General features: G+C 38.8%; 1 pseudogene; it reads right to left on the bottom strand.

Moving 5' to 3' along the window:
* Nucleotides 1-272: 272 nt before the first annotated feature.
* LOC102254547 lies at nucleotides 273-1,637 on the bottom strand (annotated as a pseudogene).
* Nucleotides 1,638-6,984: the final 5,347 nt, after the last annotated feature.

Here is a 6,984-nt window from a genome sequence, read left to right as displayed (position 1 = left end):
TTTAAAAATACATATGCTCTCTCTCCAGGGTTCCTATCATGGGTTTAAAAACTTGTTAATATTTGAATGATTTTCCAAATTACTTACATTCACAGGGTTTTTCTCTAGACTGAGTCCTTTTGTACCTCTCTGAAAGGTACTGTTATGTCTGCAGACTTTCCCATGCTCCTCGTACTCACAAGGTTTCTCTCCAGTTCTTTCACATGTTTTTAAGGGACTGTAGGCTTTAACTTCATTGTTAACATTCATAGGGTTTTCGCCCATGAGTTTTTTCATGTATTCCAAGACCAATGGAACACCTGAACGTCACCACACATCTTACATTCATAGTGTCTCTGCAGTGTAGTTCCTTTATGCATCTGGAAATCCTCATGAAAACGGAAGGCTTCCCCACACTGTTTATATTCATAGGGTTTCTCTCCAGTATGTGTTCTCTCATGTTTTTTCAGAGAACTGTGCTCTCTGAAGGCTTTATCACATTGTTTGCACTCATAGGGTTTCTCTCCAGTATGGGTTCTCTCATGTTTTTGGAGATAACTGTGATCTCTGAAAGCTTTACCACATTGCTTACATTCACAAGGTTTCTCTCCTGTGTGAGTTTTTTTTGTGTATGTACAAGGAACTATAAAATTTGAAGACTTTATCACATTGTTTGCATTCATAGGGTTTCTCTCCAGTATGTGTCCTTTTATGCTTTTGAAGAGAAGTGGGATACGTGAATGCTTTGCTACAGATTTACACTTATAGGGTTTCTCTCCAGTGTGAATTCTTTCATGTATTTGAACATAACTGGAAGAGCTGAAGGCTTTAACGCATGTTTTACACTCATAGGGTTTTTCTCCAGTGTGAGTTCTTCCATGCACTTGAACTTGACTGGAAGAACTAAAGGCTTTACCACATACTTTACATTCATAGGGCTTCTCTCCAGTATGTGTCCTTTTATGTTTTTGAAGAGAACTGGGATACGTGAATGCTTTGCTACAGATTTTACATTCATAGGGTTTCTCTCTGGTATGAATTCTTTTGTGGGTTTTTAAGGAACTGGGTTCTCTGTAGGCTTTGCCACATTGTTTACACTCATAGGGTTTCTCTCCAGTGTGAGTTCTTTCATGTGCTTGAACATGACTAAAGCAATTTAAGGTTTGACCACATATTTTACATACATAGGGCTTCTCTCCTGTATGAATCCTTTAGTGTCTCAGTAAGAAACTGTAAGATGTGTAGGCTTTACCACAGTGTTTACACACATAGGGGTTGTCTCCAGGGACCGTTATTCCATGTAATTGAAGTGAACATGGACAACTAAAGGCTTTCCCACATTCCTTATGTTTATAGGTTTTCTCTACACTGTGATTTATTTCATGTTTTTAAAAATACTGGAGATAACTGAAGGCTTTACCACATTCTTTGAACTTATAAGGCTTCTCTCCATATTTTTGAAATTCATATGCTTTGTGTCTAGTGTGATATCTGATGTGCCTGTTAAGGGATGAATGATGCATGAAGACTTTTCCACACACACTGCATTCACATGGTTTCACTCCAGTGGTTTTGTTGTTCAGACTGAGTTTTGAAATAATGCTGAAGTTTTCTCCACATTGACTACTCTCTTTACTTCCACAGACTTTCTCTACCATTTGACTTCTGTAAACAATGAAAAGTACAGTATTAATGATTATTATTATTTTTGATTAATCCTCACTAGGGGCAGGGAGCGAACCTGAAACCCAAGTATGTGGCCTTGACCAGGAATCAAAGCCATGGCCCTTTGGTGCATGGGCCCACACTCTAACAACTAAGCAACACTGGTCAGGGCAATGATTCTTCATTAATGATTTTATATTAAGTATATTTATTATGATTTATAGGAAAAGTATAGGTATTCTGTGTTATCTGAAATTAAAAATACTGAGAGTTTTCTAAGAAGACTTCACCCTTGCTATTATCAAACTGTGATATATATACATATATACAGCTTATTAATATGGTTTCCAAGTGAATTATTTTGCAAACAATGAACATATATGGTACATTTGATAAAGTATTTTTGGTACAAATTTTCTAAGAAGACATTTAAAGCAGAGTTTATTAGTTTTGTTTGCTTCTTTAAAAAAATTTCATAACATACTAGAATTCTGCTTTCTATTGTCCAACTCACCTTAGTTTTCTCCCCTGGTTTTGTAGTGATTTTCAATGTCATGTTCTTCCCATATTTTTCCTAAAATTCAGACCCAGAAAATGAGTCCAAAGAATTCATATTATAGAAATGAAAAAAAAAAGCTGGAGTAGCAATACTTATATCTGACAAAATAGATCTCAAAGTGAAGACCATAACAAGAGACAAGGAAGGCCATTTCATAATTCTAAAGGGATCAATACAACTTGAGGATATAACTCTGGTAAACATTTATGCACCCAATGCAGGAGCACCCAAATACATAAAACAACTTCTGGAAGATATCATGGAAGAGAATGACAGCAACATAATCATAGTAGGAGAGTTTAATACCCAATTAACATCACTGGATAAATCCTCTAGACAAAAAAATTAGCAAAGAAAACTCAATCCTAAATGACTCATTAGATCAGATGAACTTAATAGACATCTTCAGAACATTCCACCCCAAAACTACAGAATGTACATTCATTCTTCTCAAGTGCACATGGGACATTTTGAAAGATAGACCACAAATTGAGACACAGGCAAAGTCTCTCCAAATTCAGGAGTATTGAAATCATATGAAGCATCTTTTCAAATCACAATGGCATAAAAACAGAAGTCAACTACAGTAAAAACAATTAAAAAAATCTAAACATTTGGAGGCTGAATAGCATACTATTAAACAGTGAGTGGGTTACCAAAGAGATCAAAGAAGAAATAAAAAACATTCTGGAAACAAATGACAATGAAAACACAACAATCCAAAATCTTTGGCACACAGTAAAAGCATTCCTGAGAGGGAAGTTCATAGCATTACAGGCCTACCTCAAAAAACAAGAAAAACTGATAATAAACGATCTAACTCTGCAACTTGAAGAACTAGAAAGAAAGCAACAAGAAAAGCCCAGTGTGAGCAGAAGGAAGGAAATAATAAAGACCAGAGTGAAAAGAAATGACATAGAGACCAAAAACAAACAAAACAAAACAAAAAACAAATAATACAAAAGATCTATGAAACCAAGAGCAGGTTCTGTGAAAGCATAAACAAGATTAAAGAGCCTCTAGCCAGACTCACCAAGAAGCAAAGAGAGAGGACCCAAATGAAAAAAAGAGGTGAAATAACAATAGATCCCACAGAAATACGAAGACTCGTAAAAAAATACTATGAGCAACCCTACTCCAACAAATTGGTCAACCTAGAAGAAATGGACACATTCCTAGAAAAATACGACCTTCTAAAACTTAACCAGAAGGAATAAAAAAATCTGAATAGGCCGATAATTATGGAGGAAATTGAAGCAGTAATCAAAAAACTTCCAGAGACACAGAAGCATGGAACAGACTGTCAAATCTCAGAGAGAAAGATTGTTGACAATTGCCGGGAAGCAGAATCTCAACAGACTGAGGTAATGCTCTGGAGAATGGTGGGTTACATCTATATTTATACATTGCAATCAAAGGAAGGGACGTGTAGGGAGTCATAATAATACACACTACATATAATAAGAGATAAAGCATAGAAAGTCTTTGTGGATGATTATCTATACCTTAAACTAGCTTTCAATATGGTAAGCAAGGTATTTTAAAATCAGATTTTGATTTATATATGTTGATGATTTCTAGTTAGAAACAGCAATTGTGGAGAGTTCATCCACATTAGATCCAAGTATTTAACTGGAAAGTTTGACATTTTGTTCTGAAAACTGGAGCCTATTGTTATTTGAGTAGTTGGAGAATTATAAGTGGATTTCCATATAAGTGAGTTTCCAGGATTACCTGTGTGAGAATAAACAAGTCATCGTTTCTGTCAAAGAACAGTGTAGACAGCCGCTATTTAGGGCTGCGTGACTTGGGGGCCGCCATCTTGAAACAGCAAAGGCCAACCCTTCTCTTTGAATTAGCCAATCACGAAAGGCTGTGCGCCTGAGCTCCAATCAAGAGCAAGGGACAGGTCATTTGCATCAGGGAGTATAAACCCAAGCAGCCCATCTGCTCGGTGTGCGTGCACTTCCAGACCATGTGTGCTCACCCTTCTACGTAGAAGTAAAGATGTTTGCCTGGCTGCCTGACTCCCATGTATGTTTTGTGTTCTACCAGGACCCCTGACTATGGGGGTTCGCCTTATTTCTAACACATGGACTTAGACAATAGTGTGGTGAATGCCTGGGGCAGAGGGAAGGTGCAGGCTAGACAGGGTTCAAAGGGGGAAAAAAGGGGCCATCTGTAATACTGTCAACAATAAAAATTTTTAAAAGAATCTTAAAAGCATATTACAAATCAATATTAAAAATAAAGTACGAAATTTGCTGAATTAAAAGAGTCATGCAAAAATTAAGAATGCATAATGCCTGGGTCTGTGTCTGTATAATTCCAACAAAGTCCACAAAAGCTTTCATTGCTTTGTTATATAACTGTAAACAATGAATCACCCTGAGCCTCTTTACCTTATTTGTGATGGTAGTGGAGTAATAAACCTAATTCAGATGAATGTTGTTAGAAATACATGAAATGTTTGGAAATACCTGTTAAGTCCATGAACTATCTTCTCTCCACATTGTCATCTTTCTGCCTGCTCAATCATGTCTCCCAGCTCTCAATCAACTGACTTCTGATTCCCCTGAGAGTCGTGCAAACACCTCTGCCTGTGTCCCTGAGCTGATATTTTCTCCCTGACTAAAATGCTCCTTCCATTTCTCTTTCTGGCCTATACTCTATGCTTGGGCCATATTATCTATGCCCAGGGATTTAACTAACACCCCTTAGTCAAGCAGATTAATGCCATTGAAACAGGAATTTGGGGGGTAAAATAGGACAGGTTTAGGAAATATTAGAAATTTCAGAAATTAGGGGGACCATGGAGGAAGCACAGGCCTGCAGAGCAGCAGAAGGTATATTTCCATAGAACGGGGGAGCTGGAAAACTACAACAAGCACATTTCCATAGAATGAGGAGCTAGGAACAGCAAAAGGTCTATATTTACAAAACAAAGAGAAGGAAGCCCTTTATTCAGAAGGAAAAGAAGAAAGCCCAAGGTGAATAGGAAATACAATAGGGAAGGAGGGGGGCGGGAAGAACCTCACATGTCCATGTGAGACTCAACCTTTGAGTCCAGGAGTTAGTATAGTAACCAGTCTAAGGGAATAGTGATGACCAAGCAGAGGGGATATCAAGGCACCAGGATCTGCAGCCTTTATAAGCCATAGGGAAAAGGAACTCAGTGGGACCCTTTCCCCCTCCCTAAATGGCAGTCCATTCTGAAGGACTCCTTCCCTCTCCCCATGTGGGAGTCTATACGTATTCTTCAATAAATTTCCACCTTTGCTATACCACTTTCTCTCTGTGGATTCATTCTTCGATTCCAGCAGACTTGGCAGCTGCCATGTTGGCCACATGGTTTGCAGTTCAGGTTACAGTCCGGGTTACAGTCCAAAAATTCCATATCACTATGAACCAGGAGGTCAGGGTTCAGTTCCCGATCAGGGCACATGCTCGGGTTGCAGGCTCAATCCCCAGTGTGGGGGATAGGATCTGCAGCCTTTATAAGCCATAGGGAAAAGGAACTCAGTGGGACCCTTTCCCCCTCCCTAAATGGCAGTCCATTCTGAAGGACTCCTTCCCTCTCCCCATGTGGGAGTCTATACGTATTCTTCAATAAATTTCCACCTTTGCTATACCACTTTCTCTCTGTGGATTCATTCTTCGATTCCAGCAGACTTGGCAGCTGCCATGTTGGCCACATGGTTTGCAGTTCAGGTTACAGTCCGGGTTACAGTCCAAAAATTCCATATCACTATGAACCAGGAGGTCAGGGTTCAGTTCCCGATCAGGGCACATGCTCGGGTTGCAGGCTCAATCCCCAGTGTGGGGGATGCATGAGGCAGCCAATCAATGATTCTCTCTCATCATTGATGTTTCTAGCTCTCTCTCCCTCTCCTTTCTGAAATGAATAAAAATATATTTTTTAAAAATAAAAAGTTTGGATAAATGTCTTTATTACATTCCTGTTGCTGATGTAATAAAATACTGAACTCGGTGGCGTAAAAGCAACACCTTTATGCTCTTATTGTTTTGGAGGTCGGAAGTCTGAAACTCGTCTCAATGGACTAAAATCAAGTCTGCAGGGCCAGTTCCCTCTGCAGGCTCCAGGAGAGAATCTGTTTCCTCTTCTTTCCCAGGTTCTCAAGGCCACAAGCATTCCTTGGCTCGTGGCCCCTTCTCCATCTCCACAGACAGCAGTGCAGACCATCTCCAAAAATCCCTCTGATTCCAACCATTTTTCCTTTTTCTTCTGCATTCTAGGACCGTGGTGATTACATTAGTCCCATCTGCATAATTATGTTCCAACTTCTAATCTAAAAGGGAGATCATTGTACTATTGTTGTTCTCTCTGCAGGGATTAAATGTGGACATTAAAGACATGAACATTTTTTAAAAGTCAGCTGATTAGCAAAATATTGCATCTACTACCTTAATGCCCCCCTTTAGTATAAAAATAATATATTCAAAGTTTCTGGGATTGGGTGCAGGCATCTTTTGGAGGCTCCTATTTATCTGCTACACAGTCTTTTTCTGAAATACATTATTGGATGTCACTCTAGGGCCTTTATTTTTAAAATGGACAAAGGCTTTCTCAGAAGCTTATTTGTTGTTGTTCAAGGACCTTTATATAAAAGAACCAAACACAGAATTTATAACAGCTTCTGGAATAAGTAAATATACTATTAATTCAAATTACATAGAAATACCCCAGCCTGTGTTGCTCAGTGGTTGAGCATTGACCCAGGAACCAAGAGGTCATGGTTCGATTCCTGGTCAGGGCACAT

The sequence above is a fragment of the Myotis brandtii genome, unplaced genomic scaffold (assembly GCF_000412655.1).
Source record: "Myotis brandtii unplaced genomic scaffold, ASM41265v1 scaffold680, whole genome shotgun sequence".
In the NCBI taxonomy this organism is placed as follows: domain Eukaryota; kingdom Metazoa; phylum Chordata; class Mammalia; order Chiroptera; family Vespertilionidae; genus Myotis; species Myotis brandtii.
This window is presented reverse-complemented; position numbering and strand designations above follow the sequence as displayed.